The sequence below is a fragment of the Peromyscus maniculatus genome, chromosome 20 (assembly GCF_049852395.1).
Source record: "Peromyscus maniculatus bairdii isolate BWxNUB_F1_BW_parent chromosome 20, HU_Pman_BW_mat_3.1, whole genome shotgun sequence".
Lineage (NCBI taxonomy): Eukaryota > Metazoa > Chordata > Mammalia > Rodentia > Cricetidae > Peromyscus > Peromyscus maniculatus.
The window spans coordinates 33,201,823-33,227,839 of record NC_134871.1 but is presented as its reverse complement, the minus strand read 5'-3'; positions in this window follow the sequence as shown (position 1 = coordinate 33,227,839).

Here is a 26,017-nt window from a genome sequence, read left to right as displayed (position 1 = left end):
CCAATACACTGTATTTGCTGGGAACAGACGCGAGTGCTATTTGCACTGCTTATGGCCAGAATAGCACAATAGTGGTGTTCTTACACTGAATTAACACTTAATGCTAGAACCTGAAACTCAATGTGAATCAATTCCGTTTAGGATGTTGTATTGAACCCCAGTCGGCCTTACAAGAAAAACACTCTGCTTTTGAGAAACAGGCACTCTTGCACTCTACTGTGTTTCCTATAGGGCCAGTACAGTGAGCTAGCTCAGAACAAAAGAACTGTGCTTCCTACACAAACGGGGCATATCTAGTTCAACTCAGTATTGGAAACTGAGTAAAACAGGAGCTTCTCTTCAGTCCAATACACTGTATTTGCTGGGAATAGACGCGAGTGCTATTTGCACTGCTTATGGCCAGAATAGCACAATAGTGGTGTTCTTACCCTGAAGTAACACTTAATGCTAGAACTTGAAACTCAATGTGAATCAACTCCGTTTAGGAAGTTGTATTGAACCCCAGTCGGCCTTACAAGAAAAACACTCTGCTTTTGAGAAACAGGCACTCTTGCACTCTACTGTGTTTCCTATAGGGCCAGTACAGTGAGCTAGCTCAGAACAAAAGAACTGTGCTTCCTACACAAACGGGGCATATCTAGTTCAACTCAGTATTGGAAACTGAGTAAAACAGAAGCTTCTCTTCAGTCCAATACACTGTATTTGCTGGGAACAGACGCGAGTGCTATTTGCACTGTTTATGGCCAGAATAGCACAATAGTGGTGTTCTTACCCTGAATTAAAACTTAATGCTAGAACTTGAAACTCAATGTGAATCAACTCCATTTAGGAAGTTGTATTGAACCCCAGTCGGCCTTAGAAGAAAAACACTCTGCTTTTGAGAAACAGGCACTCTTGCACTCTACTGTGTTTCCTATAGGGCCAGTACAGTGAGCTAGCTCAGAACAAAAGAACTGTGCTTCCTACACAAACGGGGCATATCTAGTTCAACTCAGTATTTGAAACTGAGTAAAACAGGAGCTTCTATTCAGTCCAATACACTGTATTTGCTGGGAATAGACGCGAGTGCTATTTGCACTGTTTATGGACAGAATAGTACACTAGTGGTGTTCTTACCCTGAATTAACACTTAATGCTAGAACTTGAAACTCAATGTGAATCAACTCCATTTAGGAAGTTGTATTGAACCCCAGTCGGCCTTACAAGAAAAACACTCTGCTTTTGAGAAACAGGCACTCTTGCACTCTACTGTGTTTCCTATAGGGCCAGTACAGTGAGCTAGCTCAGAACAAAAGAACTGTGCTTCCTACACAAACGGGGCATATCTAGTTCAACTCAGTATTGGAAACTGAGTAAAACAGGAGCTTCTCTTCAGTCCAATACACTGTATTTGCTGGGAACAGACGCGAGTGCTATTTGCACTGTTTATGGCCAGAATAGCACAATAGTGGTGTTCTTACCCTGAATTAACACTTAATGCTAGAACTTGAAACTGAAAGTGAATCAACTCCCATTCGGAAGTTGTATTGAACCCGAGTCGGCCTTACAAGAAAAACACTCTGCTTTTGAGAAACAGGCACTCTTGCACTCTACTGTGTTTCCTATAGGGCCAGTACAGTGAGCTAGCTCAGAACAAGAGAACTGTGCTTCCTACACAAACGGGGCATATCTAGTTCAACTCAGTATTGGAAAGTGAGTAAAACAGGAGCTTCTCTTCAGTCCAATACACTGTATTTGCTGGGAACAGACGAGAGTGCTATTTGCACTGCTTATGGCCAGAATAGCACAATAGTGGTGTTCTTACCCTGAATTAACACTTAATGCTAGAACCTGAAACTCAATGTGAATCAACTCCGTTTCGGAAGTTGTATTGAACCCCAGTCGGCCTTACAAGAAAAACACTCTGCTTTTGAGAAACAGACACTCTTGCACTCTACTGTGTTTCCTATAGGGCCAGTACAGTGAGCTAGCTCAGAACAAAAGAACTGTGCTTCCTACACAAACGGGGCATATCTAGTTCAACTCAGTATTGGAAACTGAGTAAAACAGAAGCTTCTCTTATGTCCAATACACTGTATTTGCTGGGAACAGACGCGAGTGCTATTTGCACTGTTTATGGCCAGAATAGCACAATAGTGGTGTTCTTACCCTGAATTACACTTAATGCTAGCACCTGAAACTCAATGTGAATCAACTCCGTTTAGGAAGTTGTATTGAACCCCAGTCGGCCTTACAAGAAAAACACTCTGCTTTTGAGAAACAGGCACTCTTGCACTCTACTGTGTTTCCTATAGGGCCAGTACAGTGAGCTAGCTCAGAACAAAAGAACTGTGCTTCCTACACAAACGGGGCATATCTAGTTCAACTCAGTATTGGAAACTGAGTAAAACAGGAGCTTCTCTTCAGTCCAATACACTGTATTTGCTGGGAACAGACGCGAGTGCTATTTGCACTGTTTATGGCCAGAATAGCACAATAGTGGTGTTCTTACCCTGAATTAACACTTAATGCTAGAACCTGAAACTCAATGTGAATCAACTCCATTTAGGAAGTTGTATTGAACCCCAGTCGGCCTTACAAGAAAAACACTCTGCTTTTGAGAAACAGGCACTCTTGCACTCTACTGTGTTTCCTATAGGGCCAGTACAGTGAGCTAGCCCAGAACAAAAGAACTGTGCTTCCTACACAAACGGGGCATATCTAGTTCAACTCAGTATTGGAAACTGAGTAAAACAGGAGCTTCTCCTCAGTCCAATACACTGTATTTGCTGGGAACAGATGCGAGTGCTATTTGCACTGTTTTTGGCCAGAATAGCACAATAGTGGTGTTCTTACCCTGAATTAACAATTAATGCTAGAAGCTGAAACTCAATGTGAATCAACTCCGTTTAGGAAGTTGTATTGAACCCCAGTCGGCCTTACATGAAAAACACTCTGCTTTTGAGAAACAGGCACTCTTGCACTCTACTGTGTTTGCTATAGGGCCAGTACAGTGAGTTAGCTCAGAACAAAAGAACTGTGCTTCCTACACAAACGGGGCATATCTATTTCAACTCAGTATTGGAAACTGAGTAAAACAGGAGCTTCTCTTCAGTCCAATACACTGTATTTGCTGGGAACAGACGCGAGTGCTATTTGCACTGTTTATGGCCAGAATAGCACAATAGTGGTGTTCTTACCCTGAATTAACACTTAATGCTAGAACTTGAAACTGAATGTGAATCAACTCTGCCTAGGACGTTGTATTGAACCCCAGTCGGCCTTACAAGAAAAACACTCTGCTTTTGAGAAACAGGCACTCTTGCACTCTACTGTGTTTCCTATAGGGCCAGTACAGTGAGCTAGCTCAGAAAAAAAGAACTGTGCTTCCTACACAAACGGGGCATATCTAGTTCAACTCAGTATTGGAAACTGAGTAAAACAGGAGCTTCTCTTCAGTCCAATACACTGTATTTTCTGGGAATAGACGCGAGTGCTATTTGCACTGTTTATGGCCAGAATAGCACAATAGTGGTGTTCTTACCCTGAATTAACACTTAATGCTAGAACTTGAAACTGAAAGTGAATCAACTCCGTTTAGGAAGTTGTATTGAACCCCAGTCGGCCTTACACGAAAAACACTCTGCTTTTGAGAAACAGGCACTCTTGCACTCTACTGTGTTTCCTATAGGGCCAGTATAGTGAGCTAGCTCAGAACAAGAGAACTGTGCTTCCTACACAAACGGGGCATATCTAGTTCAACTCAGTATTGGAAACTGAGTAAAACAGGAGCTTCTCTTCAGTCCAATACACTGTATTTGCTGGGAACAGACGCGAGTGCTATTTGCACTGTTTATGGCCAGAATAGCACAATAGTGGTGTTCTTACCCTGAATTAACACTTAATGCTAGAACTTGAAACTGAAAGTGAATCAACTCCGTTTAGGAAGTTGTATTGAACCCCAGTCGGCCTTACAAGAAAAACACTCTGCTTTTGAGAAACAGGCACTCTTGCACTCTACTGTGTTTCCTATAGGGCCAGTACAGTGAGCTAGCTCAGAACAAGAGAACTGTGCTTCCTACATAAACGGGGCATATCTAGTTCAACTCAGTATTGGAAACTGAGTAAAACAGGAGCTTCTCTTCAGTCCAATACACTGTATTTGCTGGGAACAGACGCGAGTGCTATTTGCACTGCTTATGGCCAGAATAGCACAATAGTGGTGTTCTTACCCTGAATTAACACTTAATGCTAGAACCTGAAATTCAATGTGAATCAACTCCGTTTAGGAAGTTGTATTGAACCCAAGTCGGCCTTACAAGAAAAACACTCTGCTTTTGAAAAACAGGCACTCTTGCACTCTACTGTGTTTCCTATAGGGCCAGTACAGTGAGCTAGCTCAGAACAAAAGAACTGTGCTTCCTACACAAACGGGGCATATCTAGTTCAACTCAGTATTGGAAACTGAGTAAAACAGGAGCTTCTCTTCAGTCCAATACACTGTATTTGCTGGGAACAGACGCGAGTGCCATTTGCACTGTTTATGGACAGAATAGCACAATAGTGGTGTTCTTACCCTGAATTAACACTTAATGCTAGAACCTGAAACTCAATGTGAATCAACTCCGTTTATGAAGTTGTATCGAACCCCAGTCGGCCTTACAAGAAAAACACTCTGCTTTTGAGAAACAGGCACTCTTGCACTCTACTGTGTTTCCTATAGGGCCAGTACAGTGAGCTAGCCCAGAACAAAAGAACTGTGCTTCCTACACAAACGGGGCATATCTAGTTCAACTCAGTATTGGAAACTGAGTAAAACAGGAGCTTCTCTTCAGTCCAATACACTGTATTTGCTGGGATCAGATGCGAGTGCTATTTGCACTGTTTATGGCCAGAATAGCACAATAGTGGTGTTCTTACCCTGAATTAACACTTAATGCTAGAACCTGAAACTCAATGTGAATCAACTCCGTTTAGGAAGTTGTATTGAACCCCAGTCGGCCTTACAAGAAAAACACTCTGCTTTTGAGAAACAGGCACTCTTGCACTCTACTGTGTTTCCTATAGGGCCAGTACAGTGAGCTAGCTCAGAACAAAAGAACTGTGCTTCCTACACAAACGGGGCATATCTAGTTCAACTCAGTATTGGAAACTGAGTAAAACAGGAGCTTCTCTTCAGTCCAATACACTGTATTTTCTGGGAACAGACGCGAGTGCTATTTGCACTGTTTATGGCCAGAATAGCACAATAGTGGTGTTCTTACCCTGAATTAACACTTAATGCTAGAACTTGAAACTGAAAGTGAATCAACTCCGTTTAGGAAGTTGTATTGAACCCCAGTTGGCCTTACACGAAAAACACTCTGCTTTTGAGAAACAGGCACTCTTGCACTCTACTGTGTTTCCTATAGGGCCAGTATAGTGAGCTAGCTCAGAACAAGAGAACTGTGCTTCCTACACAAACGGGGCATATCTAGTTCAACTCAGTATTGGAAACTGAGTAAAACAGGAGCTTCTCTTCAGTCCAATACACTGTATTTGCTGGGAACAGACGCGAGTGCTATTTGCACTGTTTATGGCCAGAATAGCACAATAGTGGTGTTCTTACCCTGAATTAACACTTAATGCTAGAACTTGAAACTGAAAGTGAATCAACTCCCATTCGGAAGTTGTATTGAACCCGAGTCGGCCTTACAAGAAAAACACTCTGCTTTTGAGAAACAGGCACTCTTGCACTCTACTGTGTTTCCTATAGGGCCAGTACAGTGAGCTAGCTCAGAACAAGAGAACTGTGCTTCGTACACAAACGGGGCATATCTAGTTCAACTCAGTATTGGAAAGTGAGTAAAACAGGAGCTTCTCTTCAGTCCAATACACTGTATTTGCTGGGAACAGACGCGAGTGCTATTTGCACTGCTTATGGCCAGAATAGCACAATAGTGGTGTTCTTACCCTGAATTAACACTTAATGCTAGAACCTGAAACTCAATGTGAATCAACTCCGTTTCGGAAGTTGTATTGAACCCCAGTCGGCCTTACAAGAAAAACACTCTGCTTTTGAGAAACAGACACTCTTGTACTCTACTGTGTTTCCTATAGGGCCAGTACAGTGAGCTAGCTCAGAACAAAAGAACTGTGCTTCCTACACAAACGGGGCATATCTAGTTCAACTCAGTATTGGAAACTGAGTAAAACAGAAGCTTCTCTTATGTCCAATACACTGTATTTGCTGGGAACAGACGCGAGTGCTATTTGCACTGTTTATGGCCAGAATAGCACAATAGTGGTGTTCTTACCCTGAATTACACTTAATGCTAGAAGCTGAAACTCAATGTGAATCAACTCCGTTTAGGAAGTTGTATTGAACCCCAGTCGGCCTTACAAGAAAAACACTCTGCTTTTGAGAAACAGGCACTCTTGCACTCTACTGTGTTTCCTATAGGGCCAGTACAGTGAGCTAGCTCAGAACAAAAGAACTGTGCTTCCTACACAAACGGGGCATATCTAGTTCAACTCAGTATTGGAAACTGAGTAAAACAGGAGCTTCTCTTCAGTCCAATACACTGTATTTGCTGGGAACAGACGCGAGTGCTATTTGCACTGTTTATGGCCAGAATAGCACAATAGTGGTGTTCTTACCCTGAATTAACACTTAATGCTAGAACCTGAAACTCAATGTGAATCAACTCCATTTAGGAAGTTGTATTGAACCCCAGTCGGCCTTACAAGAAAAACACTCTGCTTTTGAGAAACAGGCACTCTTGCACTCTACTGTGTTTCCTATAGGGCCAGTACAGTGAGCTAGCCCAGAACAAAAGAACTGTGCTTCCTACACAAACGGGGCATATCTAGTTCAACTCAGTATTGGAAACTGAGTAAAACAGGAGCTTCTCCTCAGTCCAATACACTGTATTTGCTGGGAACAGATGCGAGTGCTATTTGCACTGTTTTTGGCCAGAATAGCACAATAGTGGTGTTCTTACCCTGAATTAACACTTAATGCTAGAAGCTGAAACTCAATGTGAATCAACTCCGTTTAGGAAGTTGTATTGAACCCCAGTCGGCCTTACATGAAAAACACTCTGCTTTTGAGAAACAGGCACTCTTGCACTCTACTGTGTTTGCTATAGGGCCAGTACAGTGAGCTAGCTCAGAACAAAAGAACTGTGCTTCCTACACAAACGGGGCATATCTATTTCAACTCAGTATTGGAAACTGAGTAAAACAGGAGCTTCTCTTCAGTCCAATACACTGTATTTGCTGGGAACAGACGCGAGTGCTATTTGCACTGTTTATGGCCAGAATAGCACAATAGTGGTGTTCTTACCCTGAATTAACACTTAATGCTAGAACTTGAAACTGAATGTGAATCAACTCTGCCTAGGACGTTGTATTGAACCCCAGTCGGCCTTACAAGAAAAACACTCTGCTTTTGAGAAACATGCACTCTTGCACTCTACTGTGTTTCCTATAGGGCCAGTACAGTGAGCTAGCTCAGAACAAAAGAACTGTGCTTCCTACACAAACGGGGCATATCTAGTTCAACTCAGTATTGGAAACTGAGTAAAACAGGAGCTTCTCTTCAGTCCAATACACTGTATTTTCTGGGAATAGACGCGAGTGCTATTTGCACTGTTTATGGCCAGAATAGCACAATAGTGGTGTTCTTACCCTGAATTAACACTTAATGCTAGAACTTGAAACTGAAAGTGAATCAACTCCGTTTAGGAAGTTGTATTGAACCCCAGTCGGCCTTACACGAAAAACACTCTGCTTTTGAGAAACAGGCACTCTTGCACTCTACTGTGTTTCCTATAGGGCCAGTATAGTGAGCTAGCTCAGAACAAGAGAACTGTGCTTCCTACACAAACGGGGCATATCTAGTTCAACTCAGTATTGGAAACTGAGTAAAACAGGAGCTTCTCTTCAGTCCAATACACTGTATTTGCTGGGAACAGACGCGAGTGCTATTTGCACTGTTTATGGCCAGAATAGCACAATAGTGGTGTTCTTACCCTGAATTAACACTTAATGCTAGAACTTGAAACTGAAAGTGAATCAACTCCGTTTAGGAAGTTGTATTGAACCCCAGTCGGCCTTACAAGAAAAACACTCTGCTTTTGAGAAACAGGCACTCTTGCACTCTACTGTGTTTCCTATAGGGCCAGTACAGTGAGCTAGCTCAGAACAAGAGAACTGTGCTTCCTACATAAACGGGGCATATCTAGTTCAACTCAGTATTGGAAACTGAGTAAAACAGGAGCTTCTCTTCAGTCCAATACACTGTATTTGCCTGGAACAGACGCGAGTGCTATTTGCACTGCTTATGGCCAGAATAGCACAATAGTGGTGTTCTTACCCTGAATTAACACTTAATGCTAGAACCTGAAATTCAATGTGAATCAACTCCGTTTAGGAAGTTGTATTGAACCCCAGTCGGCCTTACAAGAAAAACACTCTGCTTTTGAAAAACAGGCACTCTTGCACTCTACTGTGTTTCCTATAGGGCCAGTACAGTGAGCTAGCTCAGAACAAAAGAACTGTGCTTCCTACACAAACGGGGCATATCTAGTTCAACTCAGTATTGGAAACTGAGTAAAACAGGAGCTTCTCTTCAGTCCAATACACTGTATTTGCTGGGAACAGACGCGAGTGCCATTTGCACTGTTTATGGACAGAATAGCACAATAGTGGTGTTCTTACCCTGAATTAACACTTAATGCTAGAACCTGAAACTCAATGTGAATCAACTCCGTTTATGAAGTTGTATCGAACCCCAGTCGGCCTTACAAGAAAAACACTCTGCTTTTGAGAAACAGGCACTCTTGCACTCTACTGTGTTTCCTATAGGGCCAGTACAGTGAGCTAGCCCAGAACAAAAGAACTGTGCTTCCTACACAAACGGGGCATATCTAGTTCAACTCAGTATTGGAAACTGAGTAAAACAGGAGCTTCTCTTCAGTCCAATACACTGTATTTGCTGGGAACAGATGCGAGTGCTATTTGCACTGTTTATGGCCAGAATAGCACAATAGTGGTGTTCTTACCCTGAATTAACACTTAATGCTAGAACCTGAAACTCAATGTGAATCAACTCCGTTTAGGAAGTTGTATTGAACCCCAGTCGGCCTTACAAGAAAAACACTCTGCTTTTGAGAAACAGGCACTCTTGCACTCTACTGTGTTTCCTATAGGGCCAGTACAGTGAGCTAGCTCAGAACAAAAGAACTGTGCTTCCTACACAAACGGGGCATATCTAGTTCAACTCAGTATTGGAAACTGAGTAAAACAGGAGCTTCTCTTCAGTCCAATTCACTGTATTTGCTGGGAACATACGCGAGTGCTATTTGCACTGCTTATGGCCAGAAGAGCACAATAGTGGTGTTCTTACCCTGAATTAACACTTAATGCTAGAACCTGAAACTCAATGTGAATCAACTCCGTTTAGGAAGTTGTATTGAACCCCGGTCGGCCTTACAAAAAAAAACACTCTGCTTTTGAGAAACAGGCACTCTTGCACTCTACTGTGTTTCCTATAGGGCCAGTACAGTGAGCTAGCTCAGAACAAAAGAACTGTGCTTCCTACACAAACGGGGCATATCTAGTTCAACTCAGTATTGGAAACTGAGTAAAACAGGAGCTTCTCTTCAGTCCAATACACTGTATTTGCTGGGAACAGACGCGAGTGCCATTTGCACTGTTTATGGCCAGAATAGCACAGTAGTGGTGTTCTTACCCTGAATTAACACTTAATGCTAGAACCTGAAACTCAATGTGAATCAACTCCGTTTAGGAAGTTTTATTGAACACCAGTCGGCCTTACAAGAAAAACACTCTGCTTTTGAGAAACAGGCACTCTTGCACTATACTGTGTTTCCTATAGGGCCAGTACAGTGAGCTAGCCCAGAACAAAAGAACTGTGCTTCCTACACAAACGGGGCATATCTAGTTCAACTCAGTATTGGAAACTGAGTAAAACAGGAGCTTCTCTTCAGTCCAATACACTGTATTTGCTGGGAACAGATGCGAGTGCTATTTGAACTGTTTATGGCCAGAATAGCACAATAGTGGTGTTCTTACCCTGAATTAACACTTAATGCTAGAACCTGAAACTCAATGTGAATCAACTCCGTTTAGGAAGTTGTATTGAACCCCAGTTGGCCTTACAAGAAAAACACTCTGCTTTTGAGAAACAGGCACTCTTGCACTCTACTGTGTTTCCTATAGGGCCAGTACAGTGAGCTAGCCCAGAACAAAAGAACTGTGCTTCCTACACAAACGGGGCATATCTAGTTCAACTCAGTATTGGAAACTGAGTAAAACAGGAGCTTCTCTTCAGTCCAATACACTGTATTTGCTGGGAACAGATGCGAGTGCTATTTGCACTGTTTATGGCCAGAATAGCACAATAGTGGTGTTCTTACCCTGAATTAACACTTAATGCTAGAACCTGAAACTCAATGTGAATCCACTCCGTTTAGGAAGTTGTATTGAACCCCAGTCGGCCTTATATGAAAAACACTCTGCTTTTGAGAAACAGGCACTCTTGCACTCTACTGTGTTTCCTATAGGGCCAGTACAGTGAGCTAGCTCAGAACAAAAGAACTGTGCTTCCTACACAAACGGGGCATATCTAGTTCAACTCAGTATTGGAAACTGAGTAAAACAGGATCTTCTCTTCAGTCCAATACACTGTATTTGCTGGGAAGAGACGCGAGTGCTATTTGCACTGTTTATGGCCAGAATAGCACAATAGTGGTGTTCTTACCCTGAATTAACACTTAATGCTAGAACTTGAAACTGAAAGGGAATCAACTCCGTTTAGGAAGTTGTATTGAACCCCAGTCGGCCTTACACGAAAAACACTCTGCTTTTGAGAAACAGGCACTCTTGCCCTCTACTGTGTTTCCTATAGGGCCAGTATAGTGAGCTAGCTCAGAACAAGAGAACTGTGCTTCCTACACAAACGGGGCATAACTAGTTCAACTCAGTATTGGAAACTGAGTAAAACAGGAGCTTCTCTTCAGTCCAATACACTGTATTTGCTGGGAACAGACGCGAGTGCCATTTGCACTGTTTATGGCCAGAATAGCACAATAGTGGTGTTCTTACCCTGAATTAACACTTAATGCTAGAACTTGAAACTGAAAGTGAATCAACTCCGTTTAGGAAGTTGTATTGAACCCCAGTCGGCGTTACAAGAAAAACACTCTGCTTTTGAGAAACAGGCACTCTTGCACTCTACTGTGTTTCCTATAGGGCCAGTACATTGAGCTAGCTCAGAACAAGAGAACTGTGCTTCCTACACAAACGGGGCATATCTAGTTCAACTCAGTATTGGAAACTGAGTAAAACAGGAGCTTCTCTTCAGTCCAATACACTGTATTTGCTGGGAACAGATGCGAGTGCTATTTGCACTGTTTATGGCCAGAATAGCACAATAGTGGTGTTCTTACCCTGAATTAACACTTAATGCTAGAACCTGAAACTCAATGTGAATCCACTCCGTTTAGGAAGTTGTATTGAACCCCAGTCGGCCTTACATGAAAAACACTCTGCTTTTGAGGAACAGGCACTCTTGCACTCTACTGTGTTTCCTATAGGGCCAGTACAGTGAGCTAGCTCAGAACAAAAGAACTGTGCTTCCTACACAAACGGGGCATATCTAGTTCAACTCAGTATTGGAAACTGAGTAAAACAGGAGCTTCTCTTCAGTCCAATACACTGTATTTGCTGGGAACAGACGCGAGTGCCATTTGCACTGTTTATGGCCAGAATAGCACAGTAGTGGTGTTCTTACCCTGAATTAACACTTAATGCTAGAACCTGAAACTCAATGTGAATCAACTCCGTTTAGGAAGTTGTATTGAACCCCAGTCGGCCTTACAAGAAAAACATTCTGCTTTTGAGAAACAGGCACTCTTGCACTCTACTGTGTTTCCTATAGGGCCAGTACAGTGAGCTAGCTCAGAACAAGAGAACTGTGCTTCCTACACAAACGGGGCATATCTAGTTCAACTCAGTATTGGAAACTGAGTAAAATAGGAGCTTCTCTTCAGTCCATTACACTGTATTTGCTGGGAACAGACGCGAGTGCTATTTGCACTGCTTATGGCCAGAATAGCACAATAGTGGTGTTCTTACCCTGAATTAACACTTAATGCTAGAACTTGAAACTGAAAGGGAATCAACTCCGTTTAGGAAGTTGTATTGAACCCCAGTCGGCCTTACACGAAAAACACTCTGCTTTTGAGAAACAGGCACTCTTGCACTCTACTGTGTTTCCTATAGGGCCAGTATAGTGAGCTAGCTCAGAACAAGAGAACTGTGCTTCCTACACAAACGGGGCATATCTAGTTCAACTCAGTATTGGAAACTGAGTAAAACAGGAGCTTCTCTTCAGTCCAATACACTGTATTTGCTGGGAACAGACGCGAGTGCTATTTGCACTGTTTATGGCCAGAATAGCACAATAGTGGTGTTCTTACCCTGAATTAACACTTAATGCTAGAACTTGAAACTGAAAGTGAATCAACTCCGTTTAGGAAGTTGTATTGAACCCCAGTCGGCCTTACAAGAAAAACACTCTGCTTTTGAGAAACAGGCACTCTTGCACTCTACTGTGTTTCCTATAGGGCCAGTACAGTGAGCTAGCTCAGAACAAGAGAACTGTGCTTCCTACACAAACGGGGCATATCTAGTTCAACTCAGTATTGGAAACTGAGTAAAACAGGAGCTTCTCTTCAGTCCAATACACTGTATTTGCTGGGAACAGATGCGAGTGCTATTTGCACTGTTTATGGCCAGAATAGCACAATAGTGGTGTTCTTACCCTGAATTAACACTTAATGCTAGAACCTGAAACTCAATGTGAATCCACTCCGTTTAGGAAGTTGTATTGAACCCCAGTCGGCCTTACATGAAAAACACTCTGCTTTTGAGGAACAGGCACTCTTGCACTCTACTGTGTTTCCTATAGGGCCAGTACAGTGAGCTAGCTCAGAACAAAAGAACTGTGCTTCCTACACAAACGGGGCATATCTAGTTCAACTCAGTATTGGAAACTGAGTAAAACAGGAGCTTCTCTTCAGTCCAATACACTGTATTTGCTGGGAACAGACGCGAGTGCCATTTGCACTGTTTATGGCCAGAATAGCACAGTAGTGGTGTTCTTACCCTGAATTAACACTTAATGCTAGAACCTGAAACTCAATGTGAATCAACTCCGTTTAGGAAGTTGTATTGAACCCCAGTCGGCCTTACAAGAAAAACATTCTGCTTTTGAGAAACAGGCACTCTTGCACTCTACTGTGTTTCCTATAGGGCCAGTACAGTGAGCTCGCTCAGAACAAGAGAACTGTGCTTCCTACACAAACGGGGCATATCTAGTTCAACTCAGTATTGGAAACTGAGTAAAATAGGAGCTTCTCTTCAGTCCATTACACTGTATTTGCTGGGAACAGACGCGAGTGCTATTTGCACTGCTTATGGCCAGAATAGCACAATAGTGGTGTTCTTACCCTGAATTAACACTTAATGCTAGAACTTGAAACTGAAAGGGAATCAACTCCGTTTAGGAAGTTGTATTGAACCCCAGTCGGCCTTACACGAAAAACACTCTGCTTTTGAGAAACAGGCACTCTTGCACTCTACTGTGTTTCCTATAGGGCCAGTATAGTGAGCTAGCTCAGAACAAGAGAACTGTGCTTCCTACACAAACGGGGCATATCTAGTTCAACTCAGTATTGGAAACTGAGTAAAACAGGAGCTTCTCTTCAGTCCAATACACTGTATTTGCTGGGAACAGACGCGAGTGCTATTTGCACTGTTTATGGCCAGAATAGCACAATAGTGGTGTTCTTACCCTGAATTAACACTTAATGCTAGAACTTGAAACTGAAAGTGAATCAACTCCGTTTAGGAAGTTGTATTGAACCCCAGTCGGCCTTACAAGAAAAACACTCTGCTTTTGAGAAACAGGCACTCTTGCACTCTACTGTGTTTCCTATAGGGCCAGTACAGTGAGCTAGCTCAGAACAAGAGAACTGTGCTTCCTACACAAACGGGGCATATCTAGTTCAACTCAGTATTGGAAACTGAGTAAAACAGGAGCTTCTCTTCAGTCCAATACACTGTATTTGCTGGGAACAGATGCGAGTGCTATTTGCACTGTTTATGGCCAGAATAGCACAATAGTGGTGTTCTTACCCTGAATTAACACTTAATGCTAGAACCTGAAACTCAATGTGAATCCACTCCGTTTAGGAAGTTGTATTGAACCCCAGTCGGCCTTACATGAAAAACACTCTGCTTTTGAGAAACAGGCACTCTTGCACTCTACTGTGTTTCCTATAGGGCCAGTACAGTGAGCTAGCTCAGAACAAAAGAACTGTGCTTCCTACACAAACGGGGCATATCTAGTTCAACTCAGTATTGGAAACTGAGTAAAACAGGTGCTTCTCTTCAGTCGAATACACTGTATTTGCTGGGAACAGACACGAGTGCTATTTGCACTGTTTATGGCCAGAATAGCACAATAGTGGTGTTCTTACCCTGAATTAACACTTAATGCTAGAACTTGAAACTGAAAGTGAATCAACTCCGTTTAGAAAGTTGTATTGAACCCCAGTCGGCCTTACACGAAAAACACTCTGCTTTTGAGAAACAGGCACTCTTGCACTCTACTGTGTTTCCTATAGGGCCAGTATAGTGAGCTAGCTCAGAACAAGAGAACTGTACTTCCTACACAAACGGGGTATATCTAGTTCAACTCAGTATTGGAAACTGAGTAAAACAGGAGCTTCTCTTCAGTCCAATACACTGTATTTGCTGGGAACAGACGCGAGTGCTATTTGCACTGTTTATGGCCAGAATAGCACAATAGTGGTGTTCTTACCCTGAATTAACACTTAATGCTAGAACCTGAAACTCAATGTGAATCAATTCCGTTTAGGAAGTTGTATTGAACCCCGGTCGGCCTTACAAAAAAAACACTCTGCTTTTGAGAAACAGGCACTCTTGCACTCTACTGTGTTTCCTATAGGGCCAGTACAGTGAGCTAGCTCAGAACAAAAGAACTGTGCTTCCTACACAAACGGGGCATATGTAGTTCAACTCAGTATTGGAAACTGAGTAAAACAGGAGCTTCTCTTCAGTCCAATACACTGTATTTGCTGGGAACAGACGCGAGTGCCATTTGCACTGTTTATGGCCAGAATAGCACAGTAGTGGTGTTCTTACCCTGAATTAACACTTAATGCTAGAACCTGAAACTCAATGTGAATCAACTCCGTTTAGGAAGTTGTATTGAACCCCAGTCGGCCTTACAAGAAAAACACTCTGCTTTTGAGAAACAGGCACTCTTGCCCTCTACTGTGTTTCCTATAGGGCCAGTAGAGTGAGCTGGCCCAGAACAAAAGAACTGTGCTTCCTACACAAACGGGGCATATATAGTTCAACTCAGTATTGGAAACTGAGTAAAACAGGAGCTTCTCTTCAGTCCAATACACTGTATTTGCTGGGAACAGATGCGAGTGCTATTTGCACTGTTTATGGCCAGAATAGCACAATAGTGGTGTTCTTACCCTGAATTAACACTTAATGCTAGAACCTGAAACTCAATGTGAATCAACTCCGTTTAGGAAGTTGTATTGAACCCCAGTCGGCCTTACAAGAAAAACACTCTGCTTTTGAGAAACAGGCACTCTTGCACTCTACTGTGTTTCCTATAGGGCCAGTACAGTGAGCTAGCCCAGAACAAAAGAACTGTGCTTCCTACACAAACGGGGCATATCTAGTTCAACTCAGTATTGGAAACTGAGTAAAACAGGAGCTTCTCTTCAGTCCAATACACTGTATTTGCTGGGAACAGATGCGAGTGCTATTTGCACTGTTTATGGCCAGAATAGCACAATAGTGGTGTTCTTACCCTGAATTAACACTTAATGCTAGAACCTGAAACTCAATGTGAATCCACTCCGTTTAGGAAGTTGTATTGAACCATAGTCGGCCTTACATGAAAAACACTCTGCTTTTGAGAAACAGGCACTCTTGCACTCTACTGTGTTTCCTATAGGGCCAGTACAGTGAGCTAGCTCAGAACAAGAGAACTGTGCTTCCTACACAAACGGGGCATATCTAGTTCAACTCAGTATTGGAAACTGAGTAAAACAGGAGCTTCTCTTCAGTCCAATACACTGTATTTGCTGGGAACAGACGTGAGTGCTATTTGCACTGTTTAATACCAGAATAGCACAATAGTTGTGTTCTTACCCTGAATTAACACTTAATGCTAGAACTGGAAACTGAATGTGAATCAACTCCGTTTAGGAAGTTGTATTGAACCCCAGTCAGCCTTACAAGAAAAACACTCTGCTTTTGAGAAACAGGCACTCTTGCACTCTACTGTGTTTCTTATAGGGCCAGTACAGTGAGCTAGCTCAGAACAAGAGAACTGTGCTTCCTACACAAACGGGGCATATCGAGTTCAACTCAGTATTGGAAACTGAGTAAAACAGGAGCTTCTCTTCAGTCCAATACACTGTATTTGCTGGGAACAGACGTGAGGGCTATTTGCACTGTTTAATACCAGAATAGCACAATAGTGGTGTTCTTACCCTGAATTAACACTTAATGCTAGAACTTGAAACTGAATGTGAATCAACTCCGTTTAGGAAGTTGTATTGAACCCCAGTCGGCCTTACAAGAAAAACACTCTGCTTTTGAGAAACAGGCACTCTTGCACTCTACTGTGTTTCCTATAGGGCCAGTACAGTGAGCTAGCTCAGAACAAGAGAACTGTGCTTCCTACACAAACGGGGCATATCTAGTTCAACTCAGTATTGGAAACTGAGTAAAACAGGTGCTTCTCTTCAGTCGAATACACTGTATTTGCTGGGAACAGACACGAGTGCTATTTGCACTGTTTATGGCCAGAATAGCACAATAGTGGTGTTCTTACCCTGAATTAACACTTAATGTTAGAACTTGAAACTGAATGTGAATCAACTCCGTTTAGGAAGTTGTATTGAACCCCAGTCGGCCTTACAAGAAAAACACTCTGCTTTTGAGAAACAGGCACTCTTGCACTCTACTGTGTTTCCTATAGGGCCAGTACAGTGAGCTAGCTCAGAACAAGAGAACTGTGCTTCCTACACAAACGGGGCATATCTAGTTCAACTCATTATTGGAAACTGAGTAAAACAGGAGCTTCTCTTCAGTCCAATACACTGTATTTGCTGGGAACAGACGCGAGTGCTATTTGCACTGTTTGTGGCCAGATTAGCACAATAGTGGTGTTCTTACCCTGAATTAACACTTAATGCTAGAACTTTAAACTGAATGTGAATCAACTCTGCCTAGGACGTTGTATTGAACCCCAGTCGGCCTTACAAGAAAAACACTCTGCTTTTGAGAAACAGGCACTCTTGCACTCTACTGTGTTTCCTATAGGGTCAGTACAGTGAGCTAGCTCAGAACAAGAGAACTTTGCTTCCTACACAAACGGGGCATATCTAGTTCAACTCAGTATTGGAAACTGTGTAAAACAGGTGCTTCTCTTCAGTCGAATACACTGTATTTGCTGGGAACAGACGCGAGTGCTATTTGCACTGTTTATGGCCAGAATAGCACAATAGTGGTGTTCTTACCCTGAATTAACACTTAATGCTAGAACTTGAAACTGAATGTGAATCAACTCCGTTTAGGAAGTTGTATTGAACCCCAGTCGGCCTTACAAGAAAAACACTCTGCTTTTGAGAAACAGGCACTCTTGCACTCTACTGTGTTTCCTATAGGGCCAGTACAGTGAGCTAGCTCAGAACAAGAGAACTGTGCTTCCTACACAAACGGGGCATATCTAGTTCAACTCAGTATTGGAAACTGAGTAAAACAGGAGCTTCTCTTCAGTCCAATACACTGTATTTGCTGGGAACAGACGCGAGTGCTATTTGCACTGTTTGTGGCCAGATTAGCACAATAGTGGTGTTCTTACCCTGAATTAACACTTAATGCTAGAACTTTAAACTGAATGTGAATCAACTCTGCCTAGGACGTTGTATTGAAACCCAGTAGGCCTTACAAGAAAAACACTCTGCTTTTGAGAAACAGGCACTCTTGCACTCTACTGTGTTTCGTATAGGGCCAGTACAGTGAGCTAGCTCAGAACAAGAGAACTGTGCTTCCCACACAAACGGGGCATATCTAGTTCAACTCAGTATTGGAAACTGAGTAAAACAGGAGCTTCTCTTCAGTCCAATACACTGTATTTGCTGGGAAGAGACACGAGTGCTATTTGCACTGTTTATGGCCAGAATAGCACAATAGTGGTGTTCTTACCCTGAATTAACAGTTAATGCTAGAACTTGAAACTGAAAGTGAATCAACTCCGTTTAGGAAGTTGTATTGAACCCCAGTCGGCCTTACAAGAAAAACACTCTGCTTTTGAGAAACAGGCACTCTTGCACTGTACTGTGTTTCCTATAGGGCCAGTACAGTGAGCTAGCTCAGAACAAGAGAACTGTGCTTCCTACACAAACGGGGCATATCTAGTTCAACTTAGTATTGGAAACTGAGTAAAACAGGAGCTTCTCTTCAGTCCAAAACACTGTATTTGCTGGGAACAGACGTGAGTGCTATTTGCACTGTTTAATACCAGAATAGCACAATAGTGGTGTTCTTACCCTGAATTAACACTTAATGCTAGAACTTGAAACTGAATGTGAATCAACTCCGTTTAGGAAGTTGTATTGAACCCCAGTCGGCCTTACAAGAAAAACACTCTGCTTTTGAGAAACAGGCATCTTGCACTCTACTGTGTTTCCTATAGGGCCAGTACAGTGAGCTAGCTCAGAACAAGAGAATTGTGCTTCCTACACAAACAGGGCATATCTAGTTCAACTCAGTATTGGAAACTGAGTAAAACTGGAGCTTCTCTTCAGTCCAATACACTGTATTTGCTGGGAACAGACGTGAGTGCTATTTGCACTGTTTAATACCAGAAGAGCACAATAGTTGTGTTCTTACCCTGAATTAACACTTAATGCTAGAACTTGAAACTGAATGTGAATCAACTCCGTTAGGAAGTTGTATTGAACCCCAGTCGGCCTTACAAGAAAAACACTGTGCTTTTGAGAAACAGGCACTCTTGCACTCTACTGTGTTTCCTATAGGGCCAGTACAGTGAGCTGTCTCAGAACAAGAGAACTGTGCTTCCTACACAAACGGGGCATATCTAGTTCAACTCAGTATTGGAAACTGAGTAAAACAGGAGCTTCTCTTCAGTCCAATACACTGTATTTGCTGGGAACAGACGTGAGTGCTATTTGCACTGTTTAATACCAGAATAGCACAATAGTGGTGTTCTTACCCTGAATTAACACTTAATGCTAGAACTTGAAACTGAATGTGAATCAACTCCGTTTAGGAAGTTGTATTGTACCCCAGTCGGCCTTACAAGAAAAACACTCTTCTTTTGAGAAACAGGCACTCTTGCACTCTACTGTGTTTCCTATAGGGCCAGAGCTGTGAGCAAGCTCAGAACAAGAGAACTGTGCTTCCTACACAAACGGGGCATATCTAGTTCAACTCAGTATTGGAAACTGAATAAAACAGGTGCTTCTCTTCAGTCGAATACACTGTATTTGCTGGGAACAGACGCGAGTGCTATTTGCACTGTTTATGGCCAGAATAGCACAATAGTGGTGTTCTTACCCTGAATTAACACTTAATGCTAGAACTTGAAACTGAATGTGAATCAACTCTGTTTAGGAAGTTGTATTGAACCGCAGTCGGCCTTACAAGAAAAACACTCTGCTTTTGAGAAACAGGCACTCTTGCACTCTACTGTGTTTCCTATAGGGCCAGTATAGTGAGCTAGCTCAGAACAAGAGAACTGTGCTTCCTACACAAACGGGGCATATCTAGTTCAACTCAGTATTGGAAACTGAGTAAAACAGGAGCTTCTCTTCAGTCCAATACACTGTATTTGCTGGGAACAGACGCGAGTGCTATTTGCACTGTTTATGGCCAGAATAGCACAATAGTGGTGTTCTTACCCTGAATTAACACTTAATGCTAGAACTTGAAACTCAATGTGAATCAACTCCATTTAGGAAGTTGTATTGAACCCCAGTCGGCCTTAGAAAAAAAACACTCTGCTTTTGAGAAACAGGCACTCTTGCACTCTACTGTGTTTCCTATAGGGCCAGTACAGTGAGATAGCTCAAAACAAAAGAACTGTGCTTCCTACACAAACGGGGCATATCTAGTTCAACTCAGTATTGGAAACTGAGTAAAACAGGAGCTTCTCTTCAGTCCAATACACTGTATTTGCAGGGAACAGACGCGAGTGCTATTTGCACTGTTTATGGCCAGAATAGCACAATAGTGGTGTTCTTACCCTGAATTAACACTTAATGCTAGAACCTGAAACTCAATGTGAATCAACTCCGTTTAGGAAGTTGTATTGAAACCCATTCGGCCTTACAAGAAAAGCACTCTGCTTTTGAGAAACAGGCACTCTTGCACTCTACTGTGTTTCCTATAGGGCCAGTACAGTGAGCTAGCTCAGAACAAAAGAACTGTGCTTCCTACACAAACGGGGCATATCTAGTTCAACTCAGTATTGGAAACTGAGTAAAACAGGAGCTTCTCTTCAGTCCAATACACTGTATTTGCTGGGAACAGACACGAGTGCTATTTGCACTGTTTATGGCCAGAATAGCACAATAGTGGTGTTCTTACCCTGAATTAACACTTAATGCTAGAACCTGAAACTCAATGTGAATCAACTCCGTTTAGGAAGTTGTATTGAACCCCAGTCGGCCTTACAAGAAAAACACTCTGCTTTTGAGAAACAGGCACTCTTGCACTCTACTGTGTTTCCTATAGGGCCAGTACAGTGAGCTAGCTCAGAACAAAAGAACTGTGCTTCCTACACAAACGGGGCATATCTAGTTCAACTCAGTATTGGAAACTGAGTAAAACAGGAGCTTCTCTTCAGTCCAATACACTGTATTTGCAGGGAACAGACGCGAGTGCTATTTGCACTGTTTATGGCCAGAATAGCACAATAGTGGTGTTCTTACCCTGAATTAACACTTAATGCTAGAACCTGAAACTCAATGTGAATCAACTCCGTTTAGGAAGTTGTATTGAACCCCATTCGGCCTTACAAGAAAAACACTCTGCTTTTGAGAAACAGGCACTCTTGCACTCTACTGTGTTTCCTTTAGGGCCAGTACAGTGAGCTAGCTCAGAACAAAAGAACTGTGCTTCCTACAAAAACGGGGCATATGTAGTTCAACTCAGTATTGGAAACTGAGTAAAACAGGAGCTTCTCTTCAGTCCAATACACTGTATTTGCTGGGAACAGACGCGAGTGCTATTTGCACTGTTTATGGCCAGAATAGCACAATAGTGGTGTTCTTACCCTGAATTAACACTTAATGCTAGAACCTGAAACTGAATGTGAATCAACTCCGTTTAGGAAGTTGTATTGAACCCCAGTCGGCCTTATAAGAAAAACACTCTGCTTTTGAGAAACAGGCACTCTTGCACTCTACTGTGTTTCCTATAGGGCCAGTACAGTGAGCTAGCTCAGAACAAAAGAACTGTGCTTCTTAAACAAACGGGGCATATCTAGTTCAACTCAGTATTGGAAACTGAGTAAAACAGGAGCTTCTCTTCAGTCCAATACACTGTATTTGCTGGGAACAGACACGAGTGCTATTTGCACTGTTTATGGCCAGAATAGCACAATAGTGGTGTTCTTACCCTGAATTAACACTTAATGCTAGAACTTAAAATTCAATGTGAATCAACTCCATTTAGGAAGTTGTATTGAACCCCAGTCGGCCTTACAAGAAAAACACTCTGCTTTTGAGAAACAGGCACTCTTGCACTCTACTGTGTTTCCTATAGGGCCAGTACAGTGAGCTAGCTCAGAACAAGAGAACTGTGCTTCCTACACAAACGGGGCATATCTAGTTCAACTCAGTATTGCAAACTGAGTAAAACAGGTGCTTCTCTTCAGTCGAATACACTGTATTTGCTGGGAACAGACGCGAGTGCTATTTGCACTGTTTATGGCCAGAATAGCACAATAGTGGTGTTCTTACCCTGAATTAACACTTAATGCTAGAACTTGAAACTGAATGTGAATCAACTCCGTTTAGGAAGTTGTATTGAACCCCAGTCGGCCTTACAAGAAAAACACTCTGCTTTTGAGAAACAGGCACTCTTGCACTCTACTGTGTTTCCTATAGGCCCAGTATAGTGAGCTAGCTCAGAACAAGAGAACTGTGCTTCCTACACAAACGGGGCATATCTAGTTCAACTCAGTATTGGAAACTGAGTAAAACAGGAGCTTCTCTTCAGTCCAATACACTGTATTTGCTGGGAACAGACGCGAGTGCGATTTGCACTGTTTATGGCCAGAATAGCACAATAGTGGTGTTCTTACCCTGAATTAACACTTAATGCTAGAACTTGAAACTCAATGTGAATCAACTCCATTTAGGAAGTTGTATTGAACCCCAGTCGGCCTTAGGAAAAAAACACTCTGCTTTTGAGAAACAGGCACTCTTGCACTCTACTGTGTTTCCTATAGGGCCAGTACAGTGAGCTAGCTCAAAACAAAAGAAATGTGCTTCCTACACAAACGGGGCATATCTAGTTCAACTCAGTATTGGAAACTGAGTAAAACAGGAGCTTCTCTTCAGTCCAATACACTGTATTTGCTGGGAACAGACGCGAGTGCTATTTGCACTGTTTATGGCCAGAATAGCACAATAGTGGTGTTCTTACCCTGAATTAACACTTAATGCTAGAACCTGAAACTCAATGTGAATCAACTCCGTTTAGGAAGTTGTATTGAACCCCAGTCGGCCTTACAAGAAAAACACTCTGCTTTTGAGAAACAGGCACTCTTGCACTCTACTGTGTTTCCTATAGGGCCAGTACAGTGAGCTAGCTCAGAACAAAAGAACTGTGCTTCCTACACAAACGGGGCATATCTAGTTCAACTCAGTATTGGAAACTGAGTAAAACAGGAGCTTCTCTTCAGTCCAATACACTGTATTTGCTGGGAACAGACACGAGTGCTATTTGCACTGTTTATGGCCAGAATAGCACAATAGTGGTGTTCTTACCCTGAATTAACACTTAATGCTAGAACTTGAAACTCAATGTGAATCAACTCCGTTTAGGAAGTTGTATTGAACCCCAGTCGGCCTTACAAGAAAAACACTCTGCTTTTGAGAAACAGGCACTCTTGCACTCTACTGTGTTTCCTATAGGGCCAGTACAGTGAGCTAGCTCAGAACAAAAGAACTGTGCTTCCTACACAAACGGGGCATATCTAGTTCAACTCAGTATTGGAAACTGAGTAAAACAGGAGCTTCTCTTCAGTCCAATACACTGTATTTGCAGGGAACAGACGCGAGTGCTATTTGCACTGTTTATGGCCAGAATAGCACAATAGTGGTGTTCTTACCCTGAATTAACACTTAATGCTAGAACCTGAAACTCAATGTGAATCAACTCCGTTTAGGAAGTTGTATTGAACCCCATTCGGCCTTACAAGAAAAACACTCTGCTTTTGAGAAACAGGCACTCTTGCACTCTACTGTGTTTCCTATAGGGCCAGTACAGTGAGCTAGCTCAGAACAAAAGAACTGTGCTTCCTACACAAACGGGGCATATGTAGTTCAACTCAGTATTGGAAACTGAGTAAAACAGGAGCTTCTCTTCAGTCCAATACACTGTATTTGCTGGGAACAGACGCGAGTGCTATTTGCACTGTTTATGGCCAGAATAGCACAATAGTGGTGTTCTTACCCTGAATTAACACTTAATGCTAGAACCTGAAACTGAATGTGAATCAACTCCGTTTAGGAAGTTGTATTGAACCCCAGTCGGCCTTATAAGAAAAACACTCTGCTTTTGAGAAACAGGCACTCTTGCACTCTACTGTTTTTCCTATAGGGCCAGTACAGTGAGCTAGCTCAGAACAAAAGAACTGTGCTTCCTACACAAACGGGGCATATCTAGTTCAACTCAGTATTGGAAACTGAGTAAAACAGGGCTTCTCTTCTGTCCAATACACTGTATTTGCAGGGAACAGACGCGAGTGCTATTTGCACTGTTTATGGCCAGAATAGCACAATAGTGGTGTTCTTACCCTGAATTAACACTTAATGCTAGATCCTGAAACTCAATGTGAATCAACTCCGTTTAGGAAGTTGTATTGAACCCCAGTCGGCCTTACAAGAAAAACACTCTGCTTTTGAGAAACAGGCACTCTTGCACTCTACTGTGTTTCCTATAGGGCCAGTACATTGAGCTAGCTCAGAACAAAAGAACTGTGCTTCCTACACAAACGGGGCATATCTAGTTCAACTCAGTATTGGAAACTGAGTAAAACAGGAGCTTCTCTTCAGTCCAATACACTGTATTTGCTGGGAACAGACACGAGTGCTATTTGCACTGTTTATGGCCAGAATAGCACAATAGTGGTGTTCTTACCCTGAATTAACACTTAATGCAGGAACTTGAAACTCAATGTGAATCAACTCCGTTTAGGAAGTTGTATTGAACCCCAGTCGGCCTTACAAGAAAAACACTCTGCTTTTGAGAAACAGGCACTCTTGCACTCTACTGTTTTTCCTATAGGGCCAGTACAGTGAGCTAGCTCAGAACAAAAGAACTGTGCTTCCTACACAAACGGGGCATATCTAGTTCAACTCAGTATTGGAAACTGAGTAAAACAGGGCTTCTCTTCTGTCCAATACACTGTATTTGCAGGGAACAGACGCGAGTGCTATTTGCACTGTTTATGGCCAGAATAGCACAATAGTGGTGTTCTTACCCTGAATTAACACTTAATGCTAGAACCTGAAACTGAATGTGAATCAACTCCGATTAGGAAGTTGTATTGAACCCCAGTCGGCCTTATAAGAAAAATACTCTGCTTTTGAGAAACAGGCACTCTTGCACTCTACTGTTTTTCCTATAGGGCCAGTACAGTGAGCTAGCTCAGAACAAAAGAACTGTGCTTCCTACACAAACGGGGCATATCTAGTTCAACTCAGTATTGGAAACTGAGTAAAACAGGGCTTCTCTTCTGTCCAATACACTGTATTTGCAGGGAACAGACGCGAGTGCTATTTGCACTGTTTATGGCCAGAATAGCACAATAGTGGTGTTCTTACCCTGAATTAACACTTAATGCTAGAACCTGAAACTGAATGTGAATCAACTCCATTTAGGAAGTTGTATTGAACCCCAGTCGGCCTTACAAGAAAAACACTCTGCTTTTGAGAAACAGGCACTCTTGCACTCTACTGTGTTTCCTATAGGGCCAGTACAGTGAGCTAGCTCAGAACAAAAGAACTGTGCTTCCTACACAAACGGGGCATATCTAGTTCAACTCAGTATTGGAAACTGAGTAAAACAGGAGCTTCTCTTCAGTCCAATACACTGTATTTGCTGGGAACAGACACGAGTGCTATTTGCACTGTTTATGGCCAGAATAGCACAATAGTGGTGTTCTTACCCTGAATTAACACTTAATGCTAGAACTTGAAACTCAATGTGAAACAACTCCGTTTAGGAAGTTTTATTGAACCCCAGTCGGCCTTACAAGAAAAACACTCTGCTTTTGAGAAACAGGCACTCTTGCACTCTACTGTGTTTCCTATAGGGCCAGTACATTGAGCTAGCTCAGAACAAAAGAACTGTGCTTCCTACACAAACGGGGCATATCTAGTTCAACTCAGTATTGGAAACTGAGTAAAACAGGAGCTTCTCTTCAGTCCAATACACTGTATTTGCTGGGAACAGACACGAGTGCTATTTGCACTGTTTATGGCCAGAATAGCACAATAGTGGTGTTCTTACCCTGAATTAACACTTAATGCAGGAACTTGAAACTCAATGTGAATCAACTCCGTTTAGGAAGTTGTATTGAACCCCAGTCGGCCTTACAAGAAAAACACTCTGCTTTTGAGAAACAGGCACTCTTGCACTCTACTGTTTT